Source organism: Mustela lutreola, chromosome 5 (genome assembly GCF_030435805.1).
Source record: "Mustela lutreola isolate mMusLut2 chromosome 5, mMusLut2.pri, whole genome shotgun sequence".
Classification (NCBI taxonomy): Eukaryota; Metazoa; Chordata; class Mammalia; order Carnivora; family Mustelidae; genus Mustela; species Mustela lutreola.
This window is the reverse complement of record NC_081294.1, coordinates 147,524,239-147,534,743: the sequence shown is the minus strand read 5'-3', so window position 1 is coordinate 147,534,743 and position 10,505 is coordinate 147,524,239. Positions and strand designations below refer to the sequence as shown.

General features: G+C 49.7%; 1 long non-coding RNA gene across 1 annotated transcript; it reads left to right on the top strand.

Annotated features, from left to right (window-relative positions):
- Nucleotides 1-2,767: 2,767 nt before the first annotated feature.
- On the top strand, nucleotides 2,768-9,305 carry LOC131832593 (uncharacterized). The gene is made up of 4 exons (XR_009354116.1): nucleotides 2,768-3,032; nucleotides 3,378-5,743; nucleotides 6,216-6,530; nucleotides 9,171-9,305. It is a non-coding gene; the product is annotated as an uncharacterized LOC131832593 (long non-coding RNA).
- The last annotated feature ends 1,200 nt before the right edge of the window (nucleotides 9,306-10,505 follow it).

Below are 10,505 nucleotides of genomic sequence, written 5' to 3'. Positions count from 1 at the left end.
TCTGTAGGAATGCTGCATTATCAGGATGCTTCTGCTTTAATTCAGTAGCCATTTCTCGGAGCCTCCAGCGGGTTTTTAGAACCCACGTAAGGTGCTGGGAGTATATAGGAGACTGTCCCTGACCCTGTCCTCAAGACATTACAAATCCTAACATGGCAGAATGATGAGGGCAGTGGCAATATGGCGGCAACTCACAGAGATAATCCCCTCTATATTGGAATCCAGCATCCAGAGGGAGCAGGGTCACTTCCCAGGCCCATTCTCCTGCTCTATGCCACCTCCCCCATGGTGGGGGACAGACAGAGGTCTCCCCTGAAGCCCAACTTCACTCTCCACCACCTTTCCCACGCCCACCTCCTGCCACAGGCAAACTTTAAAGGGTTTCACACCCTCCCCACCCTTTCCACTGGGTGATTTTAGGTAAAATCCCATGAAATTGCCGACAGTCAACCAGTTGGTGCCTAAAAATGGCACGTTTGTATGTTTCAACTCAACGTTTCTTTCTCCCTTGGCCTCTAGAACCTTCCTTTGGGGTAGGGACCAAAGAGGAATTTGCATAGGAAGAAGCAAAAGGACTGTCCCAGTTGGGGTCCTGTCACTGCACCTCTCTTAATCCTTGAGGAGGAGTGTCTTCCACAGCTCTGATCTCGACCTGTGATTACCTCTTAATACTAAGAGCCCATTCACTCATGATTGCAAATGGCCACTTCCTAGAGAGACCCTGGGGCACACCCCACCCTGTGTCCTGAGATCCAGCCCTACATATCGCACTTGCAGAGGGGAAAAGTGTGTGAGGGTTGTGTCCCACCTGTAATGGCCCCTCACCCCGGACCAAGAATGGGCACAGGAGTGTGGATGGACTTGTACACCCCCTCCTACTTTCGGTGACACAGCCGCAGCCCTGTCCCTCCTCAACCTAAAGGGCACCATCTTCCTCTTCATATGACCAGAGCAATGACTGTCAGGCTGAGGGCAGATCTTTTGGCAAAGATGGGAAACAGGCACAGAGAAGTAAAACAGCCATCCAGCAGAGCGGCCAAGAGCCCTGCTCAAAGGCAAAGTTCAAAAAACATTAGCCCGGATTTTTTTTTAAAAAACTGAAAACAAGAGAAAGAGTTAAAAACCAGCTGTCTTTCTGGTAATGGTCTAATGGTCATGTTCTCGGGTGTCTGCTGCCTGCAAGGCGATGTGTGGGGTCCCAGGGGACAAAGTGTTTCTTAACCCGGGGTGGGGAAGAGGAGGATGAGTTCCATAACCAAGGAGGGAGATCATGTTAGATACATCAGAATGCATTTTTGGCTTCAGTGGCCTGAGGAATAAAATATTCTCATATATGTCGTGGTCATGTTTTATGCCACGGATGCTTTTTTGAAGAGCTTACGTAATTCAAGACAAACTTTCCCATAGCCATAAATGTGAAGTCAGGGGATGTGTTCCAGAAGAGCCTAAATCTGTAATTACTATGTTGTCTTTTGGCTTGACCACTGTGCATTCCCCCTAGCATTATCTGTAATATTTCGCAAAGCCTTTCCCTGTATTAATAGCATGTCAGAGTGCGTGCATGGGTTTCGCTGTGGCATTTACCACATCTAACTTCCCTTGCCCAGATTTCAAAGTGGGGGAGCTTTCTATCAGCCTCAGCATGAGCACCCCCATTGAGAGATATTTTAGATGACAACAGATTATACCATGCAGATTAATACCAGCAAAATCGTCACCAAGATGCGAAACCAACTCTTGGATTCTTGTGACTATTAAGAAGGCTCACTGATTACGGATCCTGAGAAAGGACCACAGGCATTTCCGTGGCCTGGCACATGGGAAGAATAGAAATGGTTTCCCAGGACCTCTGCTGGTCTTGAAATCAGGCAATTCTTGATGGATTTCAGAGGATTCACATTATGTTCTTTAAAGATTTCGGAGGGTTTGTAATGTGTTTTTATTTTTTTTTTTTATAGATTTTATTTATTTATTGGACAGACAGAGATCACAAGCAGGCAAGCAGAGAGAGAGGAGGAAGCAGGCTCCCTGCTGAGCAGAGAGCCCGATGTGGGGCTCGATCCCAGGACCCCAGGATCATGACCTGAGCCGAAGGCAAAGCTTTAGTCCACTGACCCACCCAGGTGCCCCAGTATTATGTTTTTTAAAGATTTTATTTATTTATTTCACAGAGAGAAAATGCATGTACAAGTAGGGAGAACAGCAGAGAGAGAAGCAGGCCGCCTGCTGAGTGAGGATCCCAATGCAGGACTTGATCCTAAGACCCTGATTTTGTGACCTGAGCAGGTGAAGGCAGATGCTTCACTGGCTGAGCCCCCCAGGTGCCCCTTGGAGGATTCCTATTCTAATTTCGTGTGTTGCATGAGACTGTCAGGTCAGTTCTATTTTCTATCACATGGCTCAGATTGGCCCTGTGTTTGTTGTCATAACCAAATGGGATCCCATGGGCCTGACCACCTCAGCTGAAAATCCTGAGGAGACTGTGGGCAGGTCAAGGGGAGAGGGGGAGCACTGCAGGGCAGGCTGGACCCAGGAGACAAGTGGTAGCAGTGAGTGGGCAGCGAGTTTTCCACCGCAATCTCCTGCCTGGCCTGGGGCTCTTCTCTGCCATCTTGGAAATGGAAAGTCACTAGTGGCCTCCTATATCCCCACAGGAAAATGCCCTGGGAGGGTACTCAGGTAGCTGGACCCCCCGATTCGTTCTAGAGGACTGGTTCGCCAAACGAGGTCCCTGATCAATGACACCCACAGCACCTGGAGGTCTTGTTGCCGTATAGCTTCTGGTCCAGCCCCACTGGGTAGGGCTTCTGCATTCCATGATGAGCTCCGACTGGATGCCACTGCCAGCAGTCCAAGGACTACGTGTTGAGTCGTAAGGATGTAGGGTGCTGTTTCAGGCCATCTGCTTCCATACCTCTTGTCCCACTTACAGATGCCTAAAAATCCACCCTTACTAGACGGCGAGAGGAAAGGTCCAGCACAGCCAAGGTGAGAGAATCAGTGATGAACTCTTGGACAGGATGGAACAAGTGGTGAGTTGCAAAGAACTCTCCCTTCTGCTGGCGGGGAGTGTGATGAGTGCTCCGACTCTGACCCGGGAGAGAGGGCGGAGGAAGGAGTCTAGGGAAGCCAGAATAACTTGGAGGACTTGGCCTTGGCCGCTCTGCTTAGGACCTGGCCCATTGCTGCTGGCCTCCCAGCTCAGCTCAGGTTCCCCAGCCCCCACCCTCTCCCATCCCCTCTGCTTTTGTTATTTAATATGTCTGACTTCATAGAAAGGAGCTTTGTTGGGGGGGGGGGGAGCTAATGGAGGCATCAAGGTATACACTATAGACCTTGCCCTCTGGGGACGTGATGCAATTTTTAACTGTTTCCAGAACAAGACTCAAGCAGCCCAACGCCATACAGCTACCGCTGGGATTCATTTTCAAGTTTCTAAAGTACTTTTTTATTCTGGAGAGAGAAGCCGAAAATCCTGGGGGAAACATGCTCGGCTTCGGAGAAGCCACAGGTCCTTTACATGTCAGAATATATTCAGCTTCTCGGGGAAATGACACGCCAACGAATTTTCACATAGAATTCATCTTGGTGTGCCCACAAAGGCCAGCGGGCAGTACGCAGTTGTGAGATTACTGAGATTTCTTTTTCTTCCTTCAACATTCCTTTTCCTGTGGTTTTAATGATGTTTATACAACCAGACATTCAGTTTAGGAGGCCGCAGCGTCTCTGAACTGTTTCTATTGTGCATTGTATTGGTAGGGATAGAATAAGCTCATTATTCCCGTACAGTCAGGAGAGTGGGAAGTGATTAAACCTTTTGATAAGAAGATAAATGATAGGAAATCCGAGTGAAAGCCCGCACCGCCCGGAGTCAGAGTTTCCACAGGGAGCTTGCACAAAGCCTTCCTTCTGTGCAGGGTGCCCTGGGCAGCCTTCTCCTTCCAGCTGTGGTCCCACATTGACTGTGACACTCTTACAGACCCACACCTGGGGCCGCAGTGCTTCCAGAGAGCAGGACCCTGGGCGTGGTCCGGCCGCCGGTGCTGCGCTCCCATGATACCCTTGTTCACTGCGGGCCCCCTGGTGCTTTCTGCTTGCAGATGCCCCAGACTGGATCTGGCTGGCACAGACCAGCACGCAAGAGCTCTTGGGAATAGTTATCTGATGGACAGACTGGACAGACAGATGGCTGGACAGATGGAAGTTTATCAAGCTTGAGAGAGGCCGTCATGGAGGGCGTAGTCCTACGTCAGACGTAGGCAGGGACAGGTCATTGACAAACCCGTTTCGATCTTACATCCCTTACTGCTCAGAGGTATAAGCTTCCTCGTGGGTGAGGTCAGGGGAAGCCCACCATCCTCAGGAATTTTGTGGGCACACAATGACTTATTTAAAAATGTGTTGACCAGGACGCCAGGGTGGCTCAGACAGTTCAGCGTCCAACTCTGGATCTCATCTCGGGCCTCCATCTCGAGGTCGTGAGTTCGAGCCTGTGTCGGGCTCCACGCTGGGCATTGAGTCTACTTTAAAAAAAATAATTATAAATAAAAATTTAAAAATAAATACATACAATAAAATTCAGTAAAATAAAAATGCATGGACCATCGATGATTTGCCCACATCAGACCCCATAGTGCACGTTCCCTGCGCCTGGGCGTTTCCAGCTCCCAGCTTCTTCTCCCTCCGTCCTGGGTCCTGGCAGAGTAGAGGCTGCCCTTCTTCCATTCTGGAGTTCAGTAGCCACGAAGCCCAGGGTCTGTAGGAGATGAGGGAAAGACCCATCTGCTCGTGTCTGAGCCCACCTCCCCAGTGGGTCTGCCTTTCAGGTCAAGTACTACGTCCTTAGCGTTAGCGGCTCGCCCACGGCCAGCACAGAAGCCACTCCTGTCCTTGAAACTTCCGAAGTTTCGTGGAGCAGGGATACAGATTTTTAAAAGGTGAACTGGCATTCCTCTAGAGGGGGGAAAAACCCAAGAAACAAAAAAAGTCTTCCCTTTTCTTTATGTGTAAGTCAATAAACCAAATGAAAGAAAACCCCCAAACTTTGCACTAGTCACCCTATTTAAGCTCTCGTTCTCTTGCGTGACCAATGAATAGCTTTGTCACTTCCATGAGCCGTATTCAGCTCTCTTCTTCGGAGTTAACTGGGACAGGTTGCCAGAGCTCCAGAGAACGTCCGAGAACACACGGGACCCTGTTGCCCACTCTGCTCACGTAATCCTGCCTCAGGAGTTGAGGAAACCAGGGCTTTTGCTCGTGTCAGGCTAAATGAGAGCACCGGTAAGTATCTTGAGCAATGCTAATAAAATGAGGCCAGTGATTCCATTTGCTGTCTCGTATATGAAATGATTTTGTTTATACGGGTCTATTTATACCAGGTCCTTTACCTTGGCGTGCATAAAGTGAGTTTCTAGATGGCGAACTTCCCCTATTTGTTGTGGTGAGAAAATACAGAATGAGGGACACGGCAATAAACGGAAGAAGTTTCCGGTTTAGGAATCGAAAGATGGGCGTTCGGATCCTGGCTTTTGCTATTTACCTGCAGGCTCTGTATCCAGAGTGGACACCTGACCCGTTTGCTGGCATGGCCCCCCATGTCCCTGTCTTCAAGGAGGAACAGCTCTTTCCCACCCAGGTACCGGGCTTTCCTGGGGGCTGATCCCACAGCCCTGCCCTCAGGAGCACAGGGGCCAGGCCAGGATATTCAGAGTGATGACGAGTAGCTCCAGACTGGACGTGCCAGGTCAGTGTGAAATTCAAACTTGTGGCCTTTACCGACACCCACTGCCAGAGTCTTTTTTTCGTTTTGGCTGGGGCTCCTCAGCAGATAGACCACAGGGCTAGAGCTTCGGGTGGTTATTTGCCACTCACAGGAAGGCGAATTCATTGCCAAGGTGGGGAGAAAGATATATTTGGGAAAACATTAATTGAGCACCTGGATACAGCCATACCTGACGACTGATGCCTGGACGTTTACCGCTAGTAAACGTTCCCACTTTGTCTTTTTATTTTCCCTCCTTTCTGCCTGCCCTTCCTTCCTCCTTCCTTCACTCCCTCTCTTTCTCCCTCCATTCCTCACTCCCATCCATCCATCCATCCATCTGTCCATCTCTGGCTTGGTTTTTCTTCGTCGGCCCTGAAAGAACAGTCACCTCTCTGGGCTTTCGTACATAATTAATGAAGGAGGATAAAATGGGTTTCCTTTTATCGAACAGGGTTGACGACTCTAGCAGACGTTCTAGAGGCCATGGAGCACTTTGGGAAGTGCACTCATTCTGGCTCCCACTCAGAATATTCAAGGACCAAAAAGAGGCAGCGTGTCTTCAAATCTTGCCAACCCTGCGTCACGGGAGCGGTGGCCTCGCTGTCATGGGGGCCGTCGGAGTCGTCCAGCAGGGCTGGTGGATGGGCTGACTGCTCTCACCGGGGGAGACCTCCCAAAGCCTGCCGCCTTCATCCTTGGTGTCCTGCTGTCACCAGAGAACGGGTACCCAGCACCCCAAATGAGCTGAGCTCTGGTGGGGACACAGGTACAAAACGGTTTGCCTCTTTCTCACTGTTGAGTCCACACATCCCTCGTGGGGACCACTTTTTACCCACCTGAGGGGGTGAACGCTTGGACACACTCCGTGGCTCGTCCTGTCGTTTACAGACAATGAGAAGTCTTCCAGTCCTTTGAAGTTTTACGAATACTTTCATTTTCATAACTAAAACACGAGTCTGCCCTCACAATGAAACTCAAACTTACCTCCAAAGTGAAATCTGGGCTCGGGTCTGGAGAGGGACAGGGGAGGGAGGATGCTGGCGTCTTCCCAGTCACCCCCTGCCTGGTCCTTTTTCCTCCCTCCCTTCCTCACTTCGGGGGACTGGTGGTGGCTCCTCCTGGGCTTGGAGAGGGTAGAGGGAGTAGAGGCAGGGTGGGAAAGGCAATATTTGGCTGTCATCGTGCCCCACGTTGTTGCCTCCTGTTTTGACAGGTTCCCGCCATGCTTCTTTCTGTCGTTGTTGTGTGGGTGGCATTCTCTTACTGGGGAGGCTTCAGCTACACTGGGCACCACCTTTGTCTTTTCATCCCCTAAGCATATCGCAATCTGCTCACTCATGGGCTCCTGTTCCCCTCCAGGTGTCTCACAGGGGTCGGGTCTAAGGTCCTGCCAAGCCCCTCCCCTTCTTGTGGTCCAATGTTGACTCCGTGGGAGATTGCCTTTGTGGACATGCCGTCAGCCCCCTCTGCTTCTCTGCTCTGCCTCCATGCCCCCTGCAAGCCTCTGCCTCTGGACTTCTTGAGGTGTGAGTCTGACCCGACCTCTGTTCCCAACACCCCCCAGGGGACACGGGTCAGAATCTCCAAGGGATTCTTTGGAAGCCTACCCCAGCTGGATTGAAAAGAGGCAAGTCTTGCCTCTCCATCTTGACCCCAGAGTAGGAGGGAGGATTTGTGGGGCTCTGCATGCCCTCGCCTGCCTTGAAAGAAAGTCTGGAAGCTTCCTAACCCTCCACCCTTTGGGATCCTCCAGGCAGATTTTGGCAAGAGGACAGATCTTCACAGTGGCCTGCCTGCCTGAGTGGTCTAGCACCCCACTTTAGAGTGGGGCCTTCTTGTCTCCTAATGTTCACGGATACGTCTCAGCTTCTAGAGTTTCAACTGAGACGGAATCATACCGAGTCCCATTTTAGCGTCCTACTCCCTGCCTTGCGGTCCCTGTCAGATTTTCTGGCTTGACTTCTCACTGTAGGTGGGATCTTCTTGGTAGAGGAGTCTCCTGTCCCATCTTTGGGATTCCCCACCCCCCACCAAAGCATCTCTCTGTCCAGGAGCCAATAGGTCAGGGCCACGCACAGTGGCACCAGGAGTGACAGTCACTTACCTTTCCAGGGAGCGTTCGCTCAAGACGCCTTGCTGCTGGGCTCACTTGGGAGGATTTCAGTCCCACGTGTTGGGACCTTCAGTCACTTGCCCACGTAACCGACATCATTATTGAGATTCTGATATAAATGACTGGTCTCCACACCTTTGTGAATTAGACCCCGGAAAGGAGACCCCGAGAGGTTAAGTAGCTCCCCCGAGGTCAGGTGGCAGGACCGCGGCAAGAACTCAGGGGGTGCGTGACCCCCCCATCCGTGACTCTGGTCTTGAGACCTCGCGAGCTCCTTCTTCAAGCTCATTATCATCCGTTCAGATCCCTTCTCCCATTTTGCACCCAGCCACCGAGATATCTGAGGATTCATATTAAACAGAATGCAAACATTGCCAGAATTCATTTCCATTTCCATTTCCAGCTCTGAGGAGGTGTTACCTTCAGAGTCCTCTGCTGAGCATTTTTCCTCCAGCAGCAATAATTGTTTTTGAAGAACTTGACACACATTTCACTGGGGCTCCGTGCTACCAAGCGGGCAGGGAGCGGCAAGGAACGGAATTCCAAGAGCCAGACTTGCACTGCGCTGTGCCCTGGGAGGGAGCCCAGCACCCCGCTCCCATTAACAATAATGATAGGTGTGCACTAAGCTCTTCTTCGTTGCCAGAAACATATTTCCTCCTTTGGGGATCTGTCCTGATCCTTGGCCCTTCTGTGCACACCGCCGCCACGGCATTTGCTCTGTAATTTATGAAAGATGTGTGTTGCAGCTGGGTGCCTCAGAAAATTTAAAATCATTTAAAAGCATTCAGCATCATCTTTAAATTAAAGCTCCCCAAATCCCTTGCCTGACGAGTATAATTAAACTCAGACCCACACAGGTGAGTCTTTTAATGCATCCTACGGATCCGGAAGGGCCCAGGCGAGGTCTGAGGCAGGAGCAGGTCCATGGATGCGGGGGTGGGTGGGGGGTGCTCTTCACCCAGAAGGTAACACAGGCCTGCTCAGGGCTAATCATGGAGTTTGCCGATAAAGCTTGGCCGAGCACCCTTATGCCAGGATGCTCTCTGTGCTCCCCAGACATGTCTTACTTAGCTTACTCCGCTCATCAAGGAGGATGGCTTTAGCGCCCATTCAACATCCCAAGCCAGCAAGGTCAGGGCTGGCCTGACCTTGGGATCCTCAGAGGGGTGCTGTGCAGAGGACTTGAGTTTGGGACCAGAATCACCCATTAAAACCGTAACAACGACATTTCCCACTTAACCTTAGATTTCTATTTTCCAGACAGTGATTTTTTTTTTTTTTTTTTTTTAGACCTGGGTCCCTAGACCCTCGGGTACTGTGAAAAGCGGTAGTTTTGGAACGAGAGGGACCCAGCCTTGAAGCGTGGGCCTGCTGCCCCCGGTGACTGGCCTTTGCAAGTCGCACTGCCTTTTAGCTTCAGCTTGCTTATCGTTAAGGGGTCAGCAGATGATGGTGTTTGCTCCACAGTGGCTGTCTTGCCATGAAACAGAGCTGGGCACTGTTTCACGTTGCCAGGGTTGGCCTGCTTCCGTGGTGCACACTGGCTGGGTAGGTCCCCAAGGGGCTGGGCCATTGTGGCACATTTCCCCAGGCGAGCAGATCATCCTAACCTGCCTCTGATTCCCGAACCTGAAAGCAAGGGCATGTCCATGTGCTCCCAGACAAATATGTCCCTGTGCTCCCAGATCCTTGGAGTCGGGATGCTAGAGGAACAGAATCGCTCTATTTATTCATTCATTCGTTCATGTACATTTATTTGTGTAAATGCATGTAAATTTATTTATTTGAATTATTCATTTATTTATTTAAATATACTTATTCATTTGACACAGGGAGAGAGAGAGAGAGAAAGAGAGAGCGTGGACAAGCAGCGGGAGCTGCAGAGGGAGAAGGAGAAGCAGGCTTTCCGTGGAGCGGGGAGGCCAGTGTGGGACTCAGTCCCAGCAACCTGGGATCATGACCTGAGCTGAAGGCAGACGCTTAACTGACTGGGCCACCCAGGAGCCCCCTATATATTTATTTTTTTTTAGAAGACTTATTTTTGAGTAATCTTCTACACCCAACGTGGGGCTCAAACTCAGAACCCCAAGATCAAGAGTCACAAACTCTACCGTCTAAGTCAGCCAGGAGCCCGATCACTCAAATTAGGTTACAGAGAAAAAGATGACTTAGGACCTGAATGATCCGGAGAATGGCTTTAACTCTGTGCCTGGTGGGACCGGAGGCCCCCACTCCAGGTTCTCCTAGAGATGCGCAAATAGATATATTATCATTTTACATATATATTATAGATAATTAATAATATTATATTATCATAACTTATTATACAATATATACTTATATATAACACTATATGATTATATTTAATAATATATATAAGTATACATAAATTTCATTAAGCATTTTCACATTGATTACATATTGACATAAAATATCTTGGATATAATTAATCTATTTCTTGAAATTAATTTTATTGGATTCTTTAAAACTTTTTTTAGTGCAGCTTCTAGAAAATTAAAAATCACATATGTTGCTTATACAAAAAATGTCTGTACCACCCTCGAGCTTTTGTTTCTTCATGGGGTAGGTGCACAGCAGACTTACCTCAAAGGTTTTATTTTTTTT